We start from the raw sequence: 27,929 nt of genomic DNA, 5'->3' as shown, positions 1-27,929 counted from the left end.
GCATGTATTTTCCCTGTGCTAAACTACTCTACAATCTGTAATTGCTAACCCCACAAGTTTGAAAGTTTACCTTAACATTTGTGGGAAGCAGATGGTTTTCATACACTGCCAACCTGTTGTTACCAAAGCATTTTCTAAGAATTGTTTCCCAGCCACAGTCACTAGCATAATTAACCTTTCTGTGGATTGAATAAACAAGAAAATGATCACCAATCTGCCTGAAAGCCAAATGCACCGTTCAAGATTTGCCTCAGAGCAAGCTCTGGGACACATGTAAAACCACATGCAGCATGATGAATAATTCACTTTGGGGATGTTTTCTGGTGGCCACTATTCTTTCCTCTGCTTCTCCATTCCACAGTGCACCCTCTGGTTCTGATCCTGTGTTCCTGTTTCCCTATTTCTATGTGCAGCCATTGATCTGGCTGGGTCTTGAGACAGTCTTCTGAATAGAATAATAACCAGGCAAGAAATTTCTAGACTGTGAGAGAAAATGGCCTCAGATGTGAGGCTTTAGGATCAGTGTTTTGCAGGTGTTTGTTTCCTACCAGGCTTCATCCAGCCTTTTTCAATACCTGGAGGTTTCCTGCCACTTCTCTCACCTTCCCCATCTTCCTGGTCTTTGCCTTGTCTTCTGTTATGAATATCTTACCAATTTCTCTCTTGTTGTCTCTTTGGTTTATATTCTCCACTGTTTTTCCTGACTTTGTAAAAGGCTTTTTACTTTGAAACAATTATATATATTCATAGGAGGTAACAACAAACAAACAAAATGTGCAGAGATCCCATGTATACCTTTTAATTACTTTTCCCTAATGGTTACATCTCCCATAACTATATTACTTACAATTTTCAAACCAGGAAATTGACATTGTACAATCCACAGGATGTATTCAGGTTTCGGGGTCCACATACTGTTAAAGCCTGGCTTGGAGAATTCTGAGCATTACTTTACTAATGTGTGAAATGAGTGCAATTGTGCAGTAGTTTGAACATTGTTTGGCAGTGCCTTTCTTTGGGATTGGAATGAAAACTGACCTTTGCTAGTCCTGTGGCCACTGCAGAGTTTTCCAAATTTGCTGGTATATTGAGTGCAGCACTTTCACAGCATCATCTTTTAGGATTTGAAATAGCTCAACTGGATTTCCATCACCTCCACTAGCTTTGCTTGTAGTGATGCTTCCTAAGGCCCACTTGACTTCACATTCAAGGATGTCTGACTCTAGGTGACTGATGTGAACTGTTAACTTCCAGATGTTCAAGCTGGATTTAGAAAAGGCAGAGGAACCAGAGATCAAATTGCCAACATTTGTTGGATTATAGAAAAAGCAAGAGAATTCCAGAAAAACATCTGTTTCTGCTTTATTGATTACACCAAAGCCTTTGACTGTGTAGTTCACAACAAACTGTGGAAAATTCTTTCAGAGATGGGAATATCCAACCACCTTACCTGCCTCCTGAGACATCTGTGTGCAGGTCAGGAAGCAACAGTTAAAACTGGACATGGAACAACAGACTGGTTTCAAATTGGGAAAGGAGTACATCAAGGCTGTATATTGTCACCCTGCTTATTTAACTTATATGCAGAGTACACCATGCGAAATGCCAGGCTGGATGAAGCACAAGCTGGAATCAAGATTGCCAGGAGAAATATTCATAACCTCAGATATGCAGATGACACTACCCTTATGGCAGAAATTGAAGAGGAACTAAAGATCCTCTTGATGAAATTGAAAGAGGAGAGTGAAAAAGCTGGCTTAAAACTCAACATTCAAAAAATGAATATCATGGCATTTGGTCCCATTGCTTCATGGCAAATAGATGGGGAAACAATGGAAGCAGTGACAGACTTTATTTTCTTAGGCTCCAAAATCACTGCAGATGGTGACTTCAGCCATGAAATTAAAAGACACCTCCTGCTTGGAAGACAAGTTATGACCAACCTAGACAGCATATTAAAGCGCAGAGACATTACTTTGTTGACAAAGGTCTGTCTAGTCAGAGCTATGGTTTTTCCAGTAGTCATGTATGAGAGTTGGACTATAAAGAAAGCCGAGTGCCAAAGAACTGATGCTTTTGAACAGTGGTGTTGGAGAAGACTCTTGAGAGTCCCCTGGTCTGTAAGGAGATCAAACCAGTCAATCCTAAAGGAAATCAGTCCTAAATAGTCATTGGAAAGACTGATGCTGAAGCTGAAACTCCAGTAATTTGGCCACCTGATGTGAAGAACTGGCTCATTGGATAAGACCCTGATGCTGGGAAAGATTGAAGGCAGGAGGAGAAGGGGGTGACAGAGGATGAGATGGTTGGATGGCATCACTGACTCCTTGGACGTGAGTTTGAGCAAGCTCCAGCAGTTGGTGATGGACAAGGAAGCCTGACATATTGCAGGCCATGGGGTCGCAAAGAGTTGGACACAACTGAATGATTGAACTTTATTTTATTCAAGTTTCAATAGTTTTAGGTGCTCTTGTGTGTGTGTCTCTTATGTGTTCTGAGTTTAAAAGAGAAAACATCTTTAGTCTTCTGCCTGACTTCTGAATGGCTCAGTAAACATTCATTAAGACTATATATGAGACATTGACAGATAATTCATACAAGCTTGTTCGGTTGATCTGCACATCAACTATTTTAAGAAGAGACTATGTTATTCATTTTGCCTATGAGGAATTCAAGCATACACCAAAGAAATCTAGTGATATTCCCAAGGTCATATAAGTAACAGCCTGATTCCAAGGCCAGGGCTCTCTCTGTTGCTTTCCTGGTCCTTCAGCTTCTATGTGGATCATGGCCTCTGTTTTCATGTACTTTGTTCAATTCATGGCCTGACTCAGACCTCAACTTTGCAGGGAACTCCCACCTTCCTGCCTCCTGAATACTGATCCATAGCCTAGAATCACTTCTGAACAGTGCCCTTTGCTTCTGTGATTCTGACATCTGACTGAGGATCAGAGTGTCCAGTGTGACCCATGGTGGTATCTGGGATCATGCCTTAAATGATGGGAGTGATTTATGATGCCCTTCTACATGTATAGACTATTGATCTCTTCAGCATATTGAGATGTGGGGGTTGATATTAATATCTCAATTTTGTAGATGAGATAAGGAGATTCTGGAATGATAAAATCAGAAACTCAAAAGTCAAAGGTGAAGCAAGAATAAAATTCAGGTCTTTCAACTCTTGATAAAAGTTCTCCCCACTGTTTCCTGTCACAGTTGGGGAGAATGTTTTCCCTTCCATAATGATAAGTACCACTGACTGAACACCTACTATGTGCCATGAACTATGCTAGCCTTCCTACATACATTGCCTCATTTTTACTCTGAGCAGTCCTAAGTGATAACTGTTATTATTATCCCTATTTTACAGATGAGGACACAGGCTCAGAGAGCACAGATGACTTAGCATAAGGGATAGAATTAGCAGGTGGCAAAACTGGAATTAAAACTTGAGTCTATGTAACTCCTGACCTGTATTTATAACCTATACATCTTACTTTGGAAGTTTTGAATGAAAAAAATGCACATGAGTGTTTGGAACAAAATAAGGACTATAGCCTGGGAGACAGTTTTTCAGATAACTCTGAGAAACTGTTCCAAAGAGGTAGGGGGGACGGTCAGTGTTACAGATGATTGTAGTGAAGCGGCGGGGGGGCGGGGTATGTGCAGTCAAGCACACATGTTGGCAGAGGCTTGCTGCCAGTCACGAGGAACACTTTCCTCATTAATAATTTTAGTGGTTTTCTAGACATGAGATACAATAATTGAACTCAAAATCTCCTGAACTATCAGAAGACATGTTCAGCCAGTTTTTCTCAGAGCACAGAGTACCTCATTCTTGTTCTCCACCCTAAACTCCTTTTAGGGGGGTATTGAAAGTCAGCAGCTGAAGTGGCTCATGATTTAATCTTTATAAATAGCAAGTGCCAATTTTTAGTTGGCAAAAGAAACAAATAATTACCTCACTTCCCTTCATACACAAAAACAAAACAGATCAAATAGTGTGATATAGAGATAAAAATTAATTTGGATAGTATATTAAATTTTAAAATTATTTTTATTCATTTTTGGCTGTACTGGGCCTTCCTTGCTGTGCGAGGACTTTCTCTCGTTGTGGTAAGCAGGGGCTACTCTTTGTTGTGGTGCTTGGGCTTCTCATTGTGGTGGTATCTCCTGTTGCCAAACATGAGCTCTAGGCATGAGGGTTTCAGTAGTTCTAGCACGTGGGCTGTTTTTGCGGTACATGGGTTTAGCTGCTCTGTGGCATGTGGGATCTTTCCAGACCAGGGATCGAACACTTGTCCTGGGCAAGGATAGGTGCTTTCTTTATCACTGGACTGCCAGGGAAGACCTGAATTATTTCTTAATAATTAAAAAAATGGGAGATTTCACAAAATCTGGAAATTTCTACATTTCCACAGATAGATCAATACAACTGGCAAAGAATTTTTGACCCAACCCTGATTCTGTGCCTTCTGGGTTGTCCTGACTGCCCCTTTTCTCTTCCCTGACAGCCCTGTAGGCTTGTGACTTCTTGTTGGTTCTTCAGGCAGAGCATCAAAGGAATGGGATTTCACATGAAAGTTGAGGGTTTAAATTACCTTTCCAATAATGCCTGTGCACCCATGGCAGTCTTAAATAGTCATCACAGGTCTTTGCCATTTCCTTCCACGTAGAGATGGAGTTTACATTCCCTCCTCTTGAATTGATGTGTTTATGACTACTTTGATGAATAAAATCTGAGATAAGTCGCTATGAGACTTTCAAAGTTAGATTATGAATGTTACGCAGCTTCTGCCTAGTTCACTGAAACACCCTCTTCCAGAACTAACTTAGGACCATCATGCTGGAGAGGCCATGTGATCAAAAATCCACTTGATTTTGGTAATAATTACACAATGTACTTGTATGTCAAGTTATCACATTGTACACTTTAAATCTAAGCAATGATATTTATCAATTATATCTCAATACAATTGGAAAAAAAAAAGTCCTAGCTGTGTCCATCCTACGAAATATCCCTGCCGAGGCACTAGCCAAGAGTGAAGCCATCTTCAAACCTCCAAACAAGCCCATATGCCAGGTGAATACCACTGAAGGATTTTAATGCTGTATGGAAGAGAAGAGTCATACAGCTAAGCCCTGCTCAAATACTTATCTGCAGAATCACAAGATACAATAAATTGTTATTATTGTAAGCTTTGGGTTGGTGGATTTTTTTCCCCGGCAGTAAATTAGACAAAGAATTTGAAGTTTTGTGCCTCAGTTTGATCAGGTGTAAAATAGAAATCAGAACAGATGCATTTTTCATACGGATCAAAATGGGAGCAAATGAAAGAATGGATTTAGCAACATACTGAAAAATACCAAGTACTATTTGAATAGGTTTATTTTGATGAGGATAAAAACTGGTGGCTTTGTGACCACCTTCACTAAGCCTCAGTTTCTTTATCTTTATAATAGAGATGTTAATATTTATCACAGACTGTGTTGAAGTTCTTATTGTTTTTGTTGTTGTTTAGTCACTAAATCATGTCTGTCTCTTTTGTGACCCCATGGACTGTAGCCTGCTAAGTTCCTCTGTCCATGGTATTTCCCAGGTAAGAATATGGAGTGAGTTGCCATTTTTTTCTTCAGGGAATCTTCCAGGCCCAGGGATCAAACCTGTCTCCTGCATTGGCAGGCAATTTCATTGCCACTGAGCCACTTAGGACAGCTCAATGCACATAAGTAGTTCCTTTTACTTTATTTCTTTTTAGCTTCTCCTAATCACTGTTCTTTCTTTGTAGGGCATTCCAAGCTTGATTATCCTTGGACTCATCATATACCTGAACTCCAATGAAAACTGAATAATCCTGAATGAGTTTCACTTATTCAAGATCCTTCTAAAAGGTATGGTGGGGGAGAGGAGAATGGCATACTCATTCTTTCAGAAGCAGCACATTGAATGAGCACAAATCTTGAAAACAAAAATTTGGTACCTAAAGGATTACATGATGTCTCTCATCTGGGCAAATTCAAATCAAGGCAGTGTATTAAAATACTCTTCATGAGAATAGATCGAATGGTATGGTAAGGGAAATAGAACAGTTTACTGTTTGTGATTCTAAATCAAATTAACTCATCTAGCTCAGGAGAATACTCCCTTGATCTACTCAATATATAACTTCTGATATGTATTACAAAGGATCTGATTCCAGATGTTTTAGATTTGCTGGTTGTGATATGGTTATTTGGTACCTTTTCTCTAAGGTACTCAGCAATTTCTTAAGATGCAGATAATTTATTTCATTCCCTCTGCAATTAGTTTGGAAAACCAACATCCAGTATTTATTTCTATATCTGATATACCCAAGGGGTTTGCAATTTCTCTACTTCCTATAGCCTAAGAGGGAGAAACATTTAAATGTTGCAAATGTTGTGATAAAGACAAGCTTGATGAGGAACTTATACTTAGAAAACACATCTTTTTCCAAGATTATAGATTGTTGATGATCTGGGCCTCTTCTGTTTACTTTCCCAAAGCCTGGGCTGGACCAAAGTCTTGAAGGTCATTTAGAATGAGTGGGCCATGGAATTTCTGGGCAGATTGCCATGCATCTAAACACTTGCTATTGAGGATCCTATGTTACTGACCCTCCCAAGTCTGGCCCCAATAAGGGTCTTTCTGCCAGGTGTGGCTCGTGCCAATAGCATGAGATGGACTTTGTTTCAGAAACAAAGGATGATCAAAGAGTGGAGATGTGTGAGCTTGTGCTGGAGAAATGTTAATGGGCTATTTGCTTGTTGACACTTGAAGTTGGTCTCAATGTGTATGGATTCAGACTTATGTCATGTAGTACAAGCTACAAAAAGCACTTTGTTAGTAAAGCCTGTGAATGTACTAGGTACTATATACCTTGTTTTGTCTCAGCTTGAAATGCGTTTCCTCACATACAAATCTACATCAACCTAGTTAGCTCTTATCCATATTTCAAGACATACTTTTTGCTCTGGTAAAACTTTACCTGAGCCATCTGAGTGAAATTATTCACTCTACTTGCTGTAGGGCTTATTCTACTCTTTGTAGTACCTACTTTGATTGAAGGGTATACATTGGTCTTCCTGAATAGACTATGAGTTGTTTCTAAATAAATGCCATGTCTGATTCTTCTAGGATAACTCACTACGCAGCACTGGGATTATTATGAGAAAATACTTAAATAATGGGACAATTATTTACAAGGTTTTGGAAAGAAAGATAAAGACAGAAAAGATAAAAGATTTTGGAGAAGACAAAGGGAACTTGCATGATCTTTATTGAATGCCTGATATATATCACTTAACATAGAATAACTTATTTGTTCCTCACAGCATCTTTTAAGAAAAAAAGTATTATTGTCCTCATTTGACAGAGCAAGAACTGAAGCTCAAAAAGTGTAATAAACATATCAAAGTCACACAACCAAGATTTGGTAAATCAGAATTTGATTTGAAATCTGTATGATTCCAAAACTCTAAGTCTTTTATACTATCTTTTCTATTTCTCAGTCAGGTTAGAACTCACAGTGTATGCTCCTAGTGAACAAGAGTTCTGGAAGTCTGATATATTTTACTCCATTTTTTTCAGAAGATAATGTTTAGCCATCTCCCAAACATCAAACCTGGCTCCACTTAGTGACATCCTGACTATTTATAAGATCCAATATTGTCAGATTATGAAGAGACCAAGAACTTGATTAGGCTCTGGTTAATGCTAGGTGACCATGCTTAAATCACATAATTTTTTACATTTTATTGTGGTATATCTTATATACAAAAAAATCCACATGTATTTGAAGTGTGTAATTTGGTATAAAAGGCTTGAAAAAATTTTCCCTTGTGCCTCTGGGTAGAACAGTGAGTAATGTTAAAAAGAAGTGGTCTAAAGTAGTCCTTTCATTGGCTCCTCATCATCAGGGAAAGTATTCAATCCTCTACTATTAAGTAGGATGTTTGCTTTACAGTTTTTGGTAGCTGTGGTTCATTAAATTGTGGTTATTTTCTTCTATGCTTTTAGTGCCAAGAGGGTTTTTTTGTTTGTTTCTTTTTGTCTTTTTTTCCTAGTCAGTATTGAATGTTGGGTATCATCCAAGGAGTTTTCTGAATCTACTGAGATTATTACATAGTTTTCTTGTTAATCTGTTAATTTAATGGTAACTTACCTGCAAGATTCTTTACATAGACCTATGATTATGGGATATTTAAATACTTGGATCTATCTTATAAAAAGGCTAGTATTGTTTTGGACATTGTAAGTCTAAAGGTTAATAGCTAAAATATGATATAAGTATATATCTTAGGTAGGGTAGCAAATTTATACTTATTAGACATGTAACTGGAGTTCTTTTCATTGAACACACTTTGATATTTTTTATTTTGTCTAAAGTAGAATTATTCCTGTCTATACAACTCTGTAGGTTTTGATAAATACTTAGAGTCATGTAACTTCTTCTAAAATCATGACACCGACTCATCTCTCTATGCCAAAATTCTCTTATGTTGTTTCTTTCTAGCTAAGTCCAGCACCCACCTCTCGACCTTTAAAACCATTGATTTGTTCTCAATTTGTATAGTTTCACATTTTCCTGAGTATTATATGCATAGATTTATACAGTATGCCATCTATGGGGAGGGACTTCTTTTGTCAAGTAAAATGCATTTATGATTTGTTGATGATGTTTTGTGTTTCCATAGCTTGAGAGCTCTTTTTCCTGCAAAGTGAAACAATCATTTCCCTGAAAGGAAATGATTATAAACTGTTGGGAATGTGATATATTTATTAAAAGAAAATGGAATCACAAACATATGTGGTGAAGTGGGGAGGCTATGATTTGCTTTGCTGTAGTATAAAGGTCGCATTTCTCAATATATGAAAAACAAAGAAAAAACTGTGAATTCTAGGCCAACAGGTGACAATATCCTTCAAGCATACAAGCAGGAATGACCTTGTAAAAGGTCCAAGTCCCTGCCATAGTCATTCTCTATTTTGCATATTTAGTATTCATTAAATTATTAGTTATAGGCTGGATTATATAGCTTGGTTGTAGGTGTAGCTAAATGCTACTCAGAATGTGGAGTAATCACATAGAGATGGGGTGGGTGGGACCAGGTTTATTGAATGGAGTTCCAGTTTTCTTCCCACTGAGGAACAGATTTTCAGCTCAGGCTCCCATTGGTCAGATCCTCTGAAAGAACAGGCAATGTGGGACAAAAACAGTATGAAGTCCAGGAAAAGAATTTCAACAATGATAGGGCAAGTGACAGATACAGTAGATCCCGTTTGCTTAGCTATTTCACTTTAAAGGTTTTCTCTGACCCTTTGGGGAAGTTGAGTAGGACATAGATATCATTGTATGTACAATCCAATGCAAAGTGAGCTTTTTTGTAAAAAAAAAAACTGTATTATAAACTGAATATTATTAGTCTATGAAGGAGATTCAGTTCTCAACTGATGCTCTGGTTGTCTCTGTAAGGTCTTGCATAATAAGAAACTCTCCAGATATTCTGAAGAGCATCTCCAGGGAAGCCCCCCCAATCCCAGTACAAGTCATATCTGACCTGTAGCTAGGAAACCTTCAGGTCAGGGTCACTGGTGTTGGTGGGGAGTGGTGAGCTCTGGGGTGGGTTGGGAGATTCACACTGACACTTTGTAGGCTATCTTGGAAAGTAAAGTTCCCTCCCCTTAGACAGCAGGGAGTAAATTACCAGGCAAAAGAAACCCAAACTGTCAGGCCCTCATTCACAGCAAATGTCAGACTCCAGACACCAACTGCTAATGTGTTAGAAAGTGCTGATTAGGGATTGCTGAAGCTGCCTATAAACTTTCTATTACCATTATTTAAGAAAGTCTGTAATGAGCTGATTCTAATTCCAGCAGCATTTTATGTTTTTCTTAGAGGTTTCAAATCTGTGAATGTCAGCATTTACAAAATTTTACTGATAGAATTATAATAAATATATTATAAAAGAAGGAAACAGGTACTGAATAAATATAAGCATCAACTTTAGATCAGTTTTGGATTTGATTTGTACGATGTACATAAAAAAATAATATACCTTAAAGTTGGGTAAGCTTGATGAGGGGAGAATTTTAATTCTGTTTTGTTAATTGATATGCAACTAAGCCCCCAGAACACTTCCATGCATGCAATAAGCTCTCAAAAATATTGCTGAATTGAAGTAGAGACCAGAAAGTAAAATAAAAATAGAAACTTGCAAATCAGAGGGCCTGTATAGTTGTTATAATTAGATAAGAAGTTTGACTCTTAAGTTTCCTAGAAGCTAAAGTGAATATAAAATCATACTTGGCTACATGGCTTACATTGTAAGAAGGAAACCAAATTCATCAAGGAGAAACTAAGCTCTTCCAGGGCTAAATTTTCGAAGAATTCCCCCAAATAGAAATCCATAAGGATCAGCACTGAGTTTGGGGGGTTATTTTTCATACCAAATGTCAATGAAAGTTGAAAGCACAATGCTGAACTTTAGCATCTCAAAGATAACCATGAATGGGTGGTAAAAAGTGAGTTAACAACAACTTCAGTTAAATAGAGTTGGGAGACCAGAATGGGGGTTCTCAGGCCCTGTGACAATAGGCCGAGCACAACAGGTAAAAAGAGGGCTTCCTCTTCTCTTCTTGGCAAGAACTCCCAGTGCTGTCAGAATCAGCCAGTGAAAATCTGTGGGCTCTTTATTAACTCCCAGCCCTCCCAACTTCCCTTTCCCCTCTGTAAAGGAGTTCTCTGCATTTTTGCTGGGGACTTGCACATGGCTCATCATGGCTTCAGACATCAAAGAGCAATTCTGTGCTGATCCTGAGAAACAACTGGCAATCTAATTGTTTCAGGTCAACAGAAATTATAGTATATACTTATAAGAAAAATTTTATACTGGAAAACATCTCTTCCAGTATAGATGTAGGGAGTTGCAAGGGACTAACTGGGAGGGATATGCAAAATTGTATAGATAGGTACAGTTATACTGTGGTTGAAAGAATTTGGCTTCTCAGAAATTGTCTCCCATATATCTTTTTAGTCATTTCATGATCAATCTTGTTTTTAATCATTTATTCACTCAGAATCATTAGTCACTTTTTATGCCTCAGTTGCTGTGATAGATGCTGAGGATACAAGATAAATTCAACATAGTCTTAGGGAGTTCTGAATCTGATAAAGGAGAAAAGCAAGTGAATGGGTTATTATGGAGAATTGCTGGAAATACGGTTCCCATGGTGTGTTTGGGGACACAGAGGAGAGGTATCTAAATTAACCTGGGATTAAGGTATGCTTATGGCAGAAAGTGAAGAGGAACTAAAAAGCCTCTTGATGAAAGTGAAAGAGGAGAGTGAAAAAATTGACTTAAAGCTTAACATTCAGAAAACTAAAATCATGGCACCTGGTCCCATCACCTCATGGGAAATAGATGGGGAGACAGTGGAAACAGTGTCAGACTTTATTTTTTTGGGCTCCAAAAATCACTGCAGATGGTGACTGCAGCCATGAAATTAAAAGATGCTTACTCCTTGGAAGGAAAGTAATGACCAACCTAGATAGCATATTAAAAAGCAGAGACATTAGTTTGCCAACAAATGTCCATTTGGTCAAAGCTATGGTTTTTCCAGTGGTCATGTATGGATGTGAGAGTTGGACTGTGAAGAAAGCTGAGTACCGAAAAATTGATGTTTTTGAACTGTGGTGTTGGAGAATACTCTTGAGAGTCCCTTGTACTGTGGGGAGATCTAACCAGTCCATCCTGAAGGAGATATGTCCTGGGTGTTCATTGGAAGGACTGATGCTGAAGCTGAAACTCCAGTCCTTTGGCCACCTGATGTGAAGAGTTGACTCATTGGAAAAGACCCTGATGCTGGGAGGGATTGAGGACAGGAGGAGAAGGGGACGACAGAGGATGAGATGGCTGGATGGCATCACCGACTCGATGGGCATGAGTTTGAGTAAACTCCGGGAGTTTGTAATGGACAGGGAGGCCTGGTGTGCTGCGATTCATGGGGTTGCAAAGAGTCAGACACGACTGAGCGAATGAATTGAACTGAACTGAACTGAACTGAACTGAAGTATGCTTTTCAGAAGAGGAGACCATGTTGTTGTTCAGTCGCTAAGTCGTGTCTGACTTTTTGTTACCCGTGGGACTGCAGCACGCCAGGCTTCCCTGTCCTTCACTATCTCCCAGAGCTTGCTCAAACTCATGTCCATTGAGTTGGTGACACCATCCAGTCATCTCATCCTCTGTTATCCCCTTCTCCTCCTGCCTTCAATCTTTCCCAGCATCAGGAAAGACTAGCATCAGAGGAGACCACAGAGTTGATTTTTTATTTGAGTGGAGGAGTGACATATACTGGGAAGTTGCAATTACTGTCAGGTGTGGAGGGCAGTGCTATAGAGTAAGACATTCTTCCAGGGATTAAGGAGAGAGGAAGCAAACAGCTAGGAAGAAAGGTGATGGACAACATTGTGAGTTTTATGGGTTATGGTAAGAACAATGAACTCTATCCTTAAAGCTATGGACAACCACGGTCCTCAGAAAAATGAGAACAACATAATTGGGAAATACTTTCCCTTTAATGATTAGTAGTTTTAATCTTGGTCCAAGAGGGATTTTATTTCTGTTCTTTTGGTTCTGAGAGGCAGTTAGTAACAGACTCCAGAGATATAAGTTCAAATTTCAACTCCACCATAAATTTGAGACCTTAAGATAGTCATGTAATTTTTCAGAGCTTCCATGCCCTCTTTGTAAGTAGAGTTAATAATTACTCCTTAAAATGTAGATGTGATATTGAAATAATGTGGAACAGCCCCAGTTTTTACAGGGCGCTTAAGTCAGTATTCATTGATTTTGAAACTCGCTGTTCTGATTTCCACCTTGAGGTTGTTTTCCTGGGAACTTTTTCAGTGTGGTGTCTATACTGTGACCCTTTCTCTGCTCTTTCTTTAGTTCACAATATTCCTGTGCTTTTTGGACTTAAGCTCCAGTCATCTCCAAACTCATCCTTCAAGCCAGGGCAACTTGGGTCTGTAGAGAGTTCCTGAAAATTCTCAGAGTAGCAGATCTTGTGAGTTACTGGAATTAAAGCAAGTGGCAGAAACATGTGGTTCTCACTGAAACCTCTAGATAAGAACATTTCAAAACTTAACACAGCCAGGATATTTCAGTGCATCAGCGGATCTAGGCCTGAAATCATCTGGAACTTAACACTACTCATTAATGATGAACGTGCTATGAATACATCCTATGGGGGTGGTGAGGGGGTTGGCTGTGACTTAAATAAAGACAGGGAGGCAGAGGCATATTTTTGAAATCAATTTTTCTTAAAAATCAACCCATCTAAAGTAAGTCATTATGCAGCTAACCAAGGATAACAGCTCTATCAATCAAATCTTTTGCCTTCACAGTTGAGTGAAATCTTTTTCTTTCCTTTATAACCAAAACTGAGAGGGCAGTTTAATTTCCCAGTTAGAGGCAAGAGTCTTTTCTTGACCCCTGTTCTTTATCTCCATTGAATAGCATACCCCATTTTAATGTTTTATTATTCATATTACTATTTTTTTTTGAAAAATTATTCCCTAGAGGGAGAAGAATATAATGAAACAGTATCAGGCTTTTTATTTGAAGAACTAATCAAATTTTAGGAAGACACACCAGTGTGCTGTAGAGTTTCTGGGCAGGAAGCTAAAATGATCTTTTCCTAACTGGAGTTATGTAAGTATTCTTTTTGCAGAGAATGAATTTTCTGGGCTTTATAGGGAGGGCTCGTCGAAGGTGATGGAGGGCTCTATTGTGTAACAGCAGGAGGGATACCAGGCCGTGTTAAGAACATTTCCTTTTGAAAAATTGAGATATTATCCTAATAGCTGCAGTGTATTAATTCTTCAGTCTCATTCCAGGAAGAAATGAATTTATTGTGGAAAAGGTCTGCCTTAGAGAGAATGCCTTCATCTCTGTCAAGATAGGTTGATTATGGCTAAAAAATTACATGAGGCTTATTGTAGTTCACAAAGCTCAAAAACTACACAGTAATATACCCATGAGACCAAATCAGATTCTACCCATCAGGGTAAGAAAAATCAACAAGAAGTATGGTTGTTTCTGTCTAATATTGTTCTGAGCATTTCTGTAGGTAAACTGAGCTTTCTGAAGACATACCATAGCTTCAGGATTTGAGAGAATCTAAGGCAGGATTTAATCTAGAGCCTTCATATTATAACTAAAGAATCAGAGGTGCTGGATTTGTTGAAAGTCACAGAGGTAATTAGGGCCAGTGATAGACCAAGAGAGCAGGTCTTCTGAACTGCAGTACCAGCCTCTTTTTTACACTGCATTCTTGAGGAATTCTTTAACTAGTTTAGTTTTATTAAGAGCATAAACTTGGGGGATAAAAAGACATCTAATACCTATGAGCAGTTAATAGATGTTTAGAGTGGTGCTTGAGGTCTCTTAAATTTAATATTTCATTTGGTCTACAGTAATCCTGTGAAATATCACTATGACATTCACCCTACAGATACAGAGACTAAGGCGCAGGGATGTTGAATTGGTCAAGGTACCAAAGTTAGTATATTGGAACTGGAATTAGCTCCAAGGTCAATTAGGCCCCTAAATTATCACAAACTTCTACTTAACACTTAGGCAGTATAAATTTAGGAAAATCATAAATTCTGAGTTGGTATTGAAATTAGAGGTAATTGATATCCACCTTCAATTTAAGGCAAATTTTTTCTTTATAGAATTCTTGAAAAATGTTCACCAGTTTCTACTTTAGCACCTTTGGTAATAAATAGCTCAGTGTCTCATAAGATATCTTGTAGATATACAATGTAGAATATTGTTAATACTTGATTTATTAGTTTACCCTTATAACTCATATCCCCTAGGTCATACTCTGGCTTTCTCTTCCCCATGACATACTCAATCATTCATTTATTAACTCAAACATATTTACGGAGTATCTGTTACATGCCAGTCACTATATTCTGAGAATACAGTGATAAGTAAAGTGATACCATCCCCATCTTCATGAATTTTGCATTGTTTAAGCAAGAATTTGGGTGTAATCCATATTTGAGTAACTGAAAGAGGAGAACGTTAGTAACAGAGCACATAGAATTTAAAAAAAAAAAAATAATCCAGGCACTAAAATGTAGCGTGCTCAAACCTATAATAAAATGTTTATATAAAAGGCAGCTGACATGCCTTTGAGGTTCACTTAGAAAATTAAATATAGGGAGAATTTTTCCTCTGAGAAAGCAATGGAAAAATTTGCTTAGAGCATTTAAATGTCTCCTCAGAGATCTGGCTGAGTTATAGCCAGTGACATGAAAGAATCCCTGGCAAAGAGGGCTATATGTTTGGCTGGAGGCAAACTGTGCTAGATGTTAGACTTTCCATTGTGCAAATATTGACTCCAGAGCATAGCGTGAATAGGGTCATAGTCTGGACCTGAAGAAGCATCTGCTTATATTGACTCTCAGAGGACTCACCAGGAAGGTCCAATTCTATCATAATAGATAGGAAGCAGGCCCAGGGATCAAACCAGTCAATTCTAAAGGCAATCAGTCTTGAATATTCATTGGAAGGACTGATGCTGAAGCTGAAACTACAATACTTTGGCCACCTGATGCGAAGAACTGACTCATTGAAAAAGACCCTGATGCTGGGAAAGACTGAAGACAGGAGGAGAAAGGGGCAACAGAGGATGAGATGGTTGGATGGCATCACCAACTCGATGGACATGAGTTTGAGCAAGCTTTGGGAGTTGGTGATGGACAGGGAAGCCTGGTGTGCTGCAGTCCATGGGGTACAAAGAGTCAGACACAACTGAATGACTGAACTGAGGCCCAGGGAGGGCTTGAACATAGGCTGCTGGGAAAATACCTTGCTCAGGGCAAGACTGACCAGTCTTTAAGCACTTCTTGTAAGCCAGAACCTTTACATAGTTGTATCAGATAATCCTTGTGATAGTTCTCTGAAAGAATATTATCCCTCTATTACCGATGAAGTAGACCAAGCCTCTTGGAAGGTAACATAAACATGGGAGCTGGAATTCCCATCTATGTGTATCTGACTCCTAATACTATGCACCTTCCATTACATCATGCTGTTCTTTCACATTTCTATGACTTGCAACTCTGAGTTGAGATTCAAGAAGAGGCAGGATTAAGCTAGAGAAGCTAGGGAAACTTAAGTTTCAGGGCCCTTAATTTGCATAGGGCCCATTCAAAGTCTTGAAGGGCGTTAGCAATAAGGACATATATTTTTGTAAGCATTGCAACACCGGTGTATTTATATATTCTTTTTCTAAAAGTGAGCCTCCAAAATAGTGAAAGCCTTTGCCTCCATAAAATCTGTTCTAAAGCCTTATTTAGAGAACAGTCATTCATTCAACAAATATTGTTGTACCGAATGTGTAATACATGCCAGGCACTGTGCTAAGGTGCTGGCTATACAGCAATGAATAACCCAGAACAGAGATCCCAGTCCTCGTGGAACTGATAGCCTACAGACAGTACGCACTGTAGAGTCCTGCCAGGACAGGCATGTCCCACTTTAACTGGATAATTTGATGCAAATGTGACAAAGAGACTATTTACCAAGATGTGGTTGAGTTCAGTAAACTGGAAAGAATGGTACAGTATTGTCTGATTAGTAACAAGAAAGCACTAGCTTGATGGATAGCAGTAGGGACTGGTTAATAACTAGGGACAGACATAACTGTGTGAAGACAACTGCCTGATAAGGGATGAAGCCTTTAGTTGATGACAACTAATCAATCATAATGGGAGGGAGCAGGGCAATAAGCAGCCTCCTTACTCCTGTCTTCTGACTTCTTGTTAGTATTACCCATTGATCAAACTCAGGTGGAAGTTAGAAAGCAGGTTATTTCATTAATTTATTCATATGGACCAGTCTCCTTGATCATGTGGTACAGCATTGTGGATATGGAGGAGAAACAGATGATATTCAATACATCATACATGTTCAGTTCCACCTTTAGAGTACTGGTGAGGACGTCTGGAGAAAAGGGTTACATCAAGTAGAATGCCAGTTCTGGGGTATTGATATTATTTAGGAGAATAATATAATACAACTACTAATAAGAGAAAATATTTATTGACAACATACTCAGTTGTAGATAAGAACTGAGAGCTTGCTGTGTCTGATTTCATGTAAGTTCTCTCCTTTAAACAATATTCTAAAGGATTCTAGAATTTGGTCTTTTGCCAACTTTGAAGCATTATCCTCAATATAGGAAGAGTTAAACTTCCTGAGGGATCCTTTCATATAGCTCTATGTTTTATATCTTAGGGTCTGTAGAACAAAAAAGAAAAACCAATAGGTAACTTTATATGTGAAGAATTCACATTCAATCAGCCATAGTGAGAATATTAAAAGATTGAGAATCACTAATTACCAAATCAAAATGGATACTCTTTTGCAAATGCCTTAGTTACCCCCTGATTCTCTCTTAGATTGGGTACTTGTTAAAGGTCCATTGGACCTAGGAGGCAGAATGTGAAAGATACAAGGTGTTGAATAGCTCCCATTTCCTTCTTAAAATATTCTTAAGCAGAAAGGCTATTCCCAAAGAGAACCAGAAGGGACTGACCTATTTATGAGAATGAATGATTTGTCCACCTGAGACACATGTTTCAAACCACTCAGGCCACTAAGGTTGGATATGCAAATAAGTTCTTTCAGAATTCCTCAAAGTTACCCAAAGTAAACTTGAAAAAGTTCACAAATTTTAACAAAGTTAACAATGACTTTTTCCACATCCATGACATCAAATATACTAATGTACTTAACATCCAGGAAGTCTAATCTTTGTTGGAGCAAATGAAATGCCTAAAAGTATTAGGGAAGTCTAGACCCCAAGTTATGCTTTGAATTAAGGAATGATTAAGCTGCAAATTGTGCTTGCAAATTATTCATTGAGTGCTTTCATTTGACAGATGAGAAAATAGTGACCTAGAAAAGGAAAATGACTTTTTCAAGGTCACAACACGAGTTAGTGACAGAGTTATGATCAGTAGTTTTTATAGCCAGTCTTAGGGCCTATGTTCCTTATAGTTATATTATACTGTCTTCCAGAGACATAGACAGGAAGACTAGCAGTTTGAGAGTCCCTGAAGGTTACTCAGTCCATGAGAGAAAGAATATTTACCATTTCTCCGATAACATAGAGGGAAAAAAATCCCGTGTTAAAGAAATCAATTGGGAAAAAAAGTAGAGGAGAAAAGGAAAGGTCTTAAAAAAGTCTAATCTGTCTATACCTTAAAAAGGAGAGTTTATAACACAATGTTGTAAAGCAACTATACTCCAACTAAAATTAATTAAAAAAATGTCTAACCTGTGTGATCTTTGACGTCACCAGGTTGTTTAGCTTCATGGAATGTGAGCAGGATACTCACTTCTGAGACTATCTGTAATCTGGGTAAATGATTGTACCTCTAAGATATGTTAAGGAATTTAATCAGCATATCATACTTTACAACACTAATTAAGTGAAAAATGAATAAATGGAGTCCAGGTACTGATAATTGCTGGACAACTTCATTTTTCAAGAGTCATTCAACTGACCCAAACAACTGATTCTGTACTTTTCTTGAGCAGGCATGGGAGTCTTGAGACTCAGACTCCCAACTTTCTCAAGACCCTACTATATGAATTCAGCTTTTGAAAAAACAAAATTCAACTGTGCCCCCTTTTGAACCACCATTTTTCCATTTAGCTGAATAGGATCCAACTGAGTTTACCTGAGCTGTGTTCCATGTACAATTTCCAAGAAGCTATTGACTCTACTAGCTGTTATTTGCCTAACATCAATTGCCACCTGAGGCACAAATATAGGGACTCTTTGTCTGATGTCACCAGAGGTGAGAAGCATTTACTTCTTTTCATTGATAGCTAATATCTTGTTTTTCTTTATATCTTTGTTATTTTTGTTGAACATGAAGTCATTTTCTATTCCCATGAAGTTCTCCAAGAATGTCCCTGACCATTCTTCCTATAACCAACACTCCCATGTATTTTAGGCTGGTTGGAATTGACAAAATCAACTTATATATTAAAAATGTTCAGTCTAATGGGAAACAGTTTAATGGGACAAGAATACTGCTAGGATGGAGAATTGGTGGGTTCCCCTTCTATTTCAGGTTGTTTCTGTTTCTAGTTCATTTTGCCTGAACACTAGTACTTGTGGAAATATTGTGGGATAGTTAAGAAGTTTCTGAAATACCTAATAGAATGACACTCCTATATTTTGAGGGAGAAAAATAATGCCCTTTTTAGTACACACTTTATTTTGAGCCCATGCCAATTATCTGTTCATTTCATTTCCAGTTCTGTTCATGACACAGAGAATCATGCATGCATCCATGCTTAGACTAGAGGCCATGATGAGTATCAAAGTTCAGGTTTATTTTTCTATGTAGATTAACCAAAGATTGAGGCATATCAAAGAAGACAAGGGCAGGGAAATAAGTTGCTTTCAATATGGAAATTTGGCCCAGGTAAATAGTGAATCCAGGGTGAGTGACTTTTCATATAAGCCTACAGAAAGACAATCTGGGTTTTGTCTATTTGTACATTTAGAATGAAAATAAACATATGCTGGAAATCTATGAAAATTGATATGACCGACACACTATCAAAAGTCCCTCGAAGGTACCCAAGTTACCCCAGATGACCATAAAAGTTCAACTATGCCCAACTCATGTATTAAATTCATAGCATTCTTTTTTTAATTTTTATTGTTTATTTTTTTAAATTATGAGAGTATGATACACAATTACAGGAGACTTGAAAAATACAGAACAAGTTTACATATAATTCCACTACATATTACCGTTGTTTTTTTTTAAGTAGATAAATTAAGATTGGTTAGTTGAAGTTTCAATATGAAACTCTCAAAAATTAATAGAAAACTCACAGCATTCTGAAGCTCATCTTTTAGCCATGAATTTATACAGTTTTTAATATTTATAGTCACTGTACTGAAGAAGAGCTATGATAAAGATTGGGGAGGCCTATTCAAATACAGTTTAATAACTTTAATTTGTATTTGACATAGAATCAAAACTTCAAATGAGGTGAACCGAGAACAATGAGAAATGACAGATTAAAAAGTATATAAAGGTTTTTTTGACTGATTAATTGACTTATTATAATATTCAATAAATATTAAATGCTTACCAAGTTTGATATACTATATCCATTGGGTGAGTAAAACATATGATCCATTCTCTTGCAGAATACACAATCCAGTAGTCTTCAGTTAACATTTATAACAATAGTATGAAAGGGGAAGCTATATGCTTTTTTGACCATACTTCTAGGTAAAAATAAAATAAATTTTAGTATAAACTCAGAGGTCCCTCAAGAGTGAGTACTCCTTAAACTGTCCCTTTGCCACCATTTCACATCAAATGTTTTCCTTGTTTTAAAGATAAAAAATATACACCAACTATTTAAATAAATTTTTGTATGTTTATTTTCATGCCATTGCTGTTTAATTGTAGAAGAAATTTATTTTTAGGGTAGAATTACATAAAGTATATTATAATTTTTATTTCTTGATTTTTAAAATAATCATGGATATCTAAACATGTTTTTATATCAATCAGAAGAAAATTCCCAAGCATTCTCTATGGATAGTTGTATTGGTTCTTTCTTTTCCAAATAATATTAATTACCCACAATAACTTATTTATGTGTCAGCTTGATATGCCTGTTTATTTTGAATTCTTACTGTTATATACGGTTTCTAAAAATTTGGTCACTTTCAGCGTTATATATTTTTGCAAACAGGATCCTGTGACTCAAATTTACTATAAAAGTTGATCTAGTCCAGTGGGCAAACCAAGAGCAATGACAAATGAGAAGTAGAAGGGAACTAGTCAGATAACTCGACCTCATTTATCTTTTGGGGGATTTCTTTAAGCTGAAAAATTTCCTTGTAAACCTTCCCAAGAAGTCCTGCAGGTCAAGCAAACGTGTCTGACAACAAGCTGCAGTTAAGTCTTACTGGCTTATTGAGAAAAAGAGGCCAATGTCCTAAAATATATTGCATTGCTTCTCATATTTCCTTGCTTCATTTCCCCTTTTCTTTCTCATCTTCATTTCTCTAGGCTTGCTTTTTCTAAATAAAGTGTCACCACTTCAATCCTTGACTCAAACACTGCTTTATAGAGAAACTTGGCTAAACCAAGAAATGATTCTAGAGAACAAGAGTTTAACATTGTATTGCCCACTTGCCTAGAAGCAGTAAAACCTGTGGCAGGAAGTAAGCTACTATGCATTGCAATCACTTAAGTTTTTACGTGCAGGAAATTGGGGTTGTGCAGTTGGAGGGCAAGGTGTTGGGAGACCAATGAATTGTATCCCTTAATTGAAGTGGGAACATCATCTGTTCCCAAACAATTGATGTGGGTTTGTTTCTTTAATAAAAGCTGTGAAATGAGGTGCTTTAGGTGGCATTATAGACATAGTTTTAAAAAAAAGGAAAAGCAAAGGAGAATCCATTTCAACTTAAGGAAGAATGTAAAAACTGAAAGGTTTCTATTAAATCTCTAATGGTCAGTCTTCTCTCCTGCACTTTCAGGGCATACTCATGATGAAAATCAGGCCCAGGAATGGATTATAAGGGTATTTGAGCTATAAAAGGGATTGGTGCGTAATCTCAGGAGGTCTGCTATGCCAAAGACTGGGCTTTACAGAAAAAAGAGTAGAATCATGAGACCTGCGGTGGTAACATTTGAATAAACAAATCTGAGATTCTTGAATCCACAAATTCTCTTGAGCAGCACCTTCATCTTTTCGATATTCCCCCTTTCCTGGAAGACCGTGTATCAATTTAGCCTTAAGCAGGTACATTATAAAGTGACTACCTCAAGAGTCACCTGCACCACCTGCCCTTAACTCTTGGCTAATAATCAGAGGTAGGTCTCAGCACAGCCCTGATAGAAAAGTACAGGCCTAACTCTGAAAAGAAAAATCCTCAAGCCAAAGAAATCCTGTGTGTGTGTGTGTGTGTGTGTGTGTGTGTGTGTGTGTGTGTGCTCAGTCACTTCAGTCATGTCTGATTTGTGCGACTGTATGGACTATAGCTCTCCAGGCTGCTCTGTCCGTGGGATTCTCCAGGCAAGAATACTGGAATGGGTTGCCATGCCCTCCTCCAGGGCATCTTCCCGACCCAGGGATCAAACCTGCATCTCTTAAGTCTCCTGCATTGGCAGGTGTGTTCTTTTTACCACTAGTACCACCTGGGAAGCCCCAGGATTTGTCTAATGTGTATCAGGAAAAACAGGGAAGAATAGTTGGGATGTGCAGATCTCTATGTGTCACATTCAGTGCCACCAGACAGCATCCCATGCAGGAGGACAGATGCTCTATGCCTAGGATGTCAGCTATTTTCTTTCCTAATATCCCAGAGTTTGTGCAATTAAAAGAGAGATCATGGTGGCAGATATGTAGGTTAAGCACCAGCTCAACAATTTAAGCTTCTCCTCATCAAGGCTGCTCTAACCATCATCACTGCTAAGTGAAAATCTGCTAACAGAAAATATCAAGGAACAATTCCTCAAGGAGACCAAGCAGATTTGTTAGCAGATCATAATATCAAAAGTCTTTTGCTATTTATGTTTTACTGGAATGAACACATATTCCAGATAGTAGTTTGACCTCCCTTCCTATAGAGCTGTTCCCATCAGTGCCTTCTGAAAGCTTACAGAAGTCTCATCTACTGGTTTGAGTCCAATACATTGCCTCTGATGAAGAAACCCATTTTATAGCAAAGGAAGTGTGATATGTGATAGTGGGCTTGTGCTTATGGTTTTATGGTCTATTATATACCCTATCACCTAGCAACAGTGAGGCTGACAAAAAAGTGGAACAGTCTGTGAATGCTCAGCTAAGGCACTGGTGGTGGGGCAATGCTTGCAGGGTGGGATGCATGTGTGCTAAGTTGCCTCAGGTGTGTCTGACTCTGCGACTCTATGGAGTGTAGCCCACCAGGATCCTCTATCCATGGGATTTCCCTGGTAAGAATACTGGAGTAGGTTGCCATTACCTTCTCTAGGGGATCTTCCTGACCCAGGGATCAAAACAAGGATCCAGGAAACCCCAGGTTGGATACTGTCTTTCAGGATGTGGCTTATACTTTGAACTGGTGGTATTTTATCCTATTTAACTAAAATACATGGCTCTGGAAAACAAAAGGTGAAAGTGAAAGTGGCGATCCCAACTCTCATGACCTCTGATCCACTTGTAGACTCTGTGCTTCCTTTTCTTTAATCTTAGTCTCTGTCAGATTACAGAACCTAGTTCTATGGTGGGGACAAACATTTTTCCAAGGGATAAAGTAGGGCTCTACTTAACTGGATGCTGTAACTACAACTGAGTCACTTTGGACTCCTCATATGTCATTAGACCAGGAAGCTAAGAGGAGCATTACTGTCCTAGCTGTGGCAATTTAATCTTCCTGTCACTATCAGGAGAAAGGATGACTGCTATACTAACCCAGAGGAGTCACTGGGGTACCTCTTCATATTTCCATGCCCGGTAATGGTCAACTATAGCAAACATGAACAAGGACAGAGCACTCAGTTGCTGTCTCTTAGATATTAAATTTTGAGTCACCTCACTAGGCAGATAACCCAGACTAACTAACATGCTAGACAAGAGTGAGGGGAATCCAGGATGGAAAATTGATAAAGGAGTTGAATGTCAATTTTGCCTTTTAGGCAAACTGTAGGAATAGGCTGTAGCTTGTTGTACAAACTCTATTGCTTTCATGTTTAAGGGTATCACAAGTGGCCGTAATATTGAATGTGAAATATTGGACATTCCTCTCAGAGAAGGAGTGAGAACACCTTCATGTACTTTTTTTTCCCCTTAAAGATATTTATTATAGTCCTGGAGATTCTTAGGACAGGAGACAATAATTGGATCTGAGTGGTGCAAGAGGCTGTCAGTGTCCACATTAAATTTTCCTTTAGAGTTCAGTGTTTTTCTGGCTGGATTCACCAGTCCCTGTTTGAACTTTGCTGATCAATTCCTGTGGTTGTGTTGCTTTCACCAGATTCTTGTGAATCCATCCCAGATGCTCACAGTAAGCTCACACTACAACTGGCTCCCAGCAAAGATAGAATTTATATCTATCTAGTTCAGTTCAGTCACTTAGTTGTGTACAACTCTTTGTGATCCCAAGGATTGCAGCAGTCAGGCTTCGCTGTCCATCACCAACTCCCAGAGCTTGCTCAAACTCATGTCCATCAAATCATTGTTGCCATCCAACCATCTCATCCTCTGGTGTCCCCTTCTCCTCCTGCCTTCTATCTTTCCAGCATCAGGGTCTTTTCAAATAGATCACTTCTTTGCATCAAGTGGCCAAAGTATTGGAGTTTCAGCTTCAGCATAAGTCCTTCCAGTGAATATTGAAGACTGGTTTACTTTAGGATTGACTGCTTTGATTTCCTTGCAGTCTAGGGCACTCTCAAGAGTCTTCTCCAACACCACAGTTCAAAAGCATCAATTCTTTAGTGCTCAGCTTTCTGTATAGTCCAGCTCTCACATCCATACATGACTACTGGAAAAACCATAATTTGACTAGATGTACCTTTGTTGGAGAAGAAATATCTCTGTTTTTTAATATTCTGTCTAGGTTTGTCATAGCTTTTCTTCCAAGGAGCAAGCGTCTTTTAATTCATGGCTGCAGTCACCATCTGCAGTGATTTTGGAGCCCAAGAAAATAGTCTGTTAGAGTTTTTATTGTTTCCCCATCTGTTTGGCATGAAGTAATGGGACTGGATGCCATGATCATAGTTTTTGAATATTAACTTTTAAACCAGCTTTTTCATTCTCCTCTTTCAATTTCATCAAGAGGATCTTTAGTTCTTCACTTTCTGCCATAAAGGTGGTGTCATCTGCATATCTGAGGTTATTAATATTTCTCCTGGGAATCTTGATTCCAGCTTGTGCTTCATGCAGCCCAGCATTTCACATGATGTACTCTGCATACAAGTTAAATAAGCAGCTGACAATATGCACCCTTGATGTACTCTTTTCCCAATTTGGAACCAGTCTGTTGTTCCATGTCTGGTTCTAACTATTGATTTTTGACCTGCATAAGATATCTCAGGAACAGGTGAGGTGGTCTGGTATTCCCATCTCTTGAAGAATTTTATAGTTTGTTGTGACCCACACAGTCAAAGGCTTTGGTATAATCAATAAAGCAAAAGTAGATGTTTGTTTGGAACTCTCTTTTTTTTTTTTTTTTATGATCCAACGGATGTTGGCAATTTGGTCTCTGGTTCCTCTGCCTTTTCTAAATCCAGCTTGAACATCTGGAAGTTGATGTTCATGTACTGTTGAAGACTGTCTTAGAGACTGTCTTGGAGAATTTTGAGCATTGCTTTGCAAGCATGTGATATGAGTGAAATTGTGCAGTAGTTTGAACATTCTTTGGCATTGCCTTTCTTTGGGACTGGAATGAAAATTGACCTTTTCCAGTCCTGTGGCCACTGCTGAGTTTTCCAAATTTGCTGGCATGTTGAGTTCAGTACTTTCACAGCATCATCTTTTAGGATTTGAAATAGCTCAACTGGAATTCCATCACCTCCACTAGCTTTGCTTATAGTGATGCTTCCTAAGCTCACTTGACTTTGCATTCAAGGATATCTGGCTCTAGGTGAGTGATCACACCATCATGGTTATCTGCGTCATGAAGATCTTTTTTGTATAGTTCTTCTGTGTATTCTTGCCACCTCTTCTTAATATCTTCTGCTTTGGTTAGGTCTATACCATTTCTGTCCTTTATTGTGCCCATCTTTGCATGAAATATTCCCTTGGTATCTCTAATTTTCTTGAAGAGATCTCTAGTCTCTCCCATTCTATTGTTTCCATCTATTCCTTTGCATTGATCATGTAGGAAGAATCTTTTGTCTCTCCTTGCTATCCTTTGGAATTTTGCATTCAAATGGATATATCTTTCCTTTTCTCCATTAGCCTCTCTTTTTTTCTCGTCTATTTGTAAAGCCTCCTCAGACAACCATTTTGCCTTTTTGCATTTCTTTTTCTTGGGATGATCTTGATCACTGCCTCCTGTACAATATTATGAACCTCTGTCCATAGTTCTTCAGACACTCTTGTCAATAAGATCTAGTCCCTTAAATCTATTTCTCACTTCCACTCTATAATCCTAAGGGATTTGCTTTAGGTCGTACCTGAATCGTATAGTGGTTTTCCCTACTTTCTTCAATTTAAGTCTGAATTTTGTAATAAGGAGTTCATGATCTGAGCCACGGTCAGTTCCTGGTCTTGTTTTTGCTGACTGTATAGAGCTTTTCCATCTTTGGCTGCAGAGAATATGATCGGTCTGATTTCAGCATTGACCATCTGGTGAGGTCCATGTGTAGAGTCTTCTCTTGTGTTGCTGGAAGAGGGTGTTTGCTATGACCAGTGTGTTCTCTTTGCAAAACTCTGCTAGCCTTTGCCCTGCTTCATTTTGTACTCCAAGGCCAAATTTGCCTGTTACTCCAGGTATCTCTTGACTTTCTACTTTGAATTCCAGTCCCTATGATGAAAAGGACATCTTTTTTTTGGGTGTTAGTTCTAGAAGGTCTTGTAGGTCTTCATAGAACTGTTCAACTTCAGCTTCTTCAGCATTACTGGTTGATGCATAGACTTGGATTACCGTGATATTGAATGGATTACCTTGGAAATGACCAGAGGTCATTCTGTCATTTTTGAGATTGCTCCCAAGTACTGCATTTTGGACTCTTTTGTTGACTATGAGGGCTACTTCATTTCTTCTAAGGGATTCTTGCCCACACTAGTAGATATAATGGTCATCTGAATTAAATTCACCCATTCCAGTCCATTTTAGTTCACTGATTCCTAAAATGTCAATGTTCACTTTTGCCATCCCCCATTTGACCACTTCTAATTTACCTTAATTTATGGACTTAACATTCCAGGTTCCTATGCAATATTGTTCTTTACAGCACTGCACTTTACTTCCATCACCAGTCACATCCATAACTGGGTGTTGCTTTCACTTTGGCTCCATCTCTTCATTCTTTTTGGAGTTATTTCTACACTCTTCTCCAGTAGCATATTGGCACCTACCAACCTGGGGAGTTCATCTTTCCGTGTCATATCTTTTTACCTTTTCATACTATTCATGGGATTCTCAAGGCAAGAACACTGAAGTTTTTTGCCATTCCCTTCTCCACTGGACCACATTTTGTCAGAACTCTCCACCATGACCCATCCATCTTGGGTGGCCCTGCATGTCATGGCTCATATTAGCTCTCATTAATAATTATACCCTAATTCAAACCACTAACTTGCAAATACTTAGCCTTATGGAGACCTCAAGAAAAAACAGTGCAACAGAAAGTGATTCAGTGGTGGTATATCACTAGACATTTTATTAATCAATTACTATATGCTAGATATTGAATTATATAAAAATATACAATAAGGCACAGATTCCTCAATCAAGAAGGTAACAGTCTGGCAAAAGTGATAAGAAAAATATTGGCAGCATAAGCTAAAAAGATTCACAAGTTCTAATAGAGTTGAGAACAATGCAACTTTGGGAATTCTCACAGGATGTTAGGACTGGCTGCAGTTGAGAGCTATTTAGAAAACCAGCAGCTGTAAATTTTCATTTCTTTGTTGGAGGTTTGAGAGATGACATGGAAATCCTATGGTAGACAGAACATTCCTACTGGTTAAAGTGTTCCATTAGGACATGCTGTTATACTTTGGAGTGTTACAGGATCCTTCTGTTCTTTCAAGTAAGAACGTCTACTTTCTGCATGCTCCCACAGGGACATTTATTGAGCTCTGAGGCAGATGTGTTGTCTCATCAAGTTGTGCGCTAGGGTGAA

At 38.3% G+C, this 27,929-nt stretch overlaps 1 long non-coding RNA gene and 1 pseudogene across 4 annotated transcripts in view; both read left to right on the top strand.

The window, feature by feature from the left end:
• Positions 1-27,929, top strand: part of LOC110126067 (uncharacterized) — a 396,803-nt gene that overhangs the window by 170,127 nt on the left and 198,747 nt on the right. For all 4 annotated transcript variants that reach the window (XR_011487855.1, XR_011487854.1, XR_011487857.1 and 1 more), the window contains one exon: positions 5,790-5,892. This is a non-coding gene — a long non-coding RNA (uncharacterized lncRNA). The remainder of the gene's footprint in view (positions 1-5,789; positions 5,893-27,929) is intronic.
• Positions 10,588-27,929, top strand: part of LOC110126063 (bridging integrator 3 pseudogene) — a 34,386-nt pseudogene continuing 17,044 nt past the window's right edge.

This window comes from Odocoileus virginianus, chromosome 5 (genome assembly GCF_023699985.2).
Source record: "Odocoileus virginianus isolate 20LAN1187 ecotype Illinois chromosome 5, Ovbor_1.2, whole genome shotgun sequence".
Taxonomy (NCBI): domain Eukaryota; kingdom Metazoa; phylum Chordata; class Mammalia; order Artiodactyla; family Cervidae; genus Odocoileus; species Odocoileus virginianus.
Note: the sequence above shows the minus strand (reverse complement) of the source record. Positions and strands in the feature narration are given on the sequence as shown.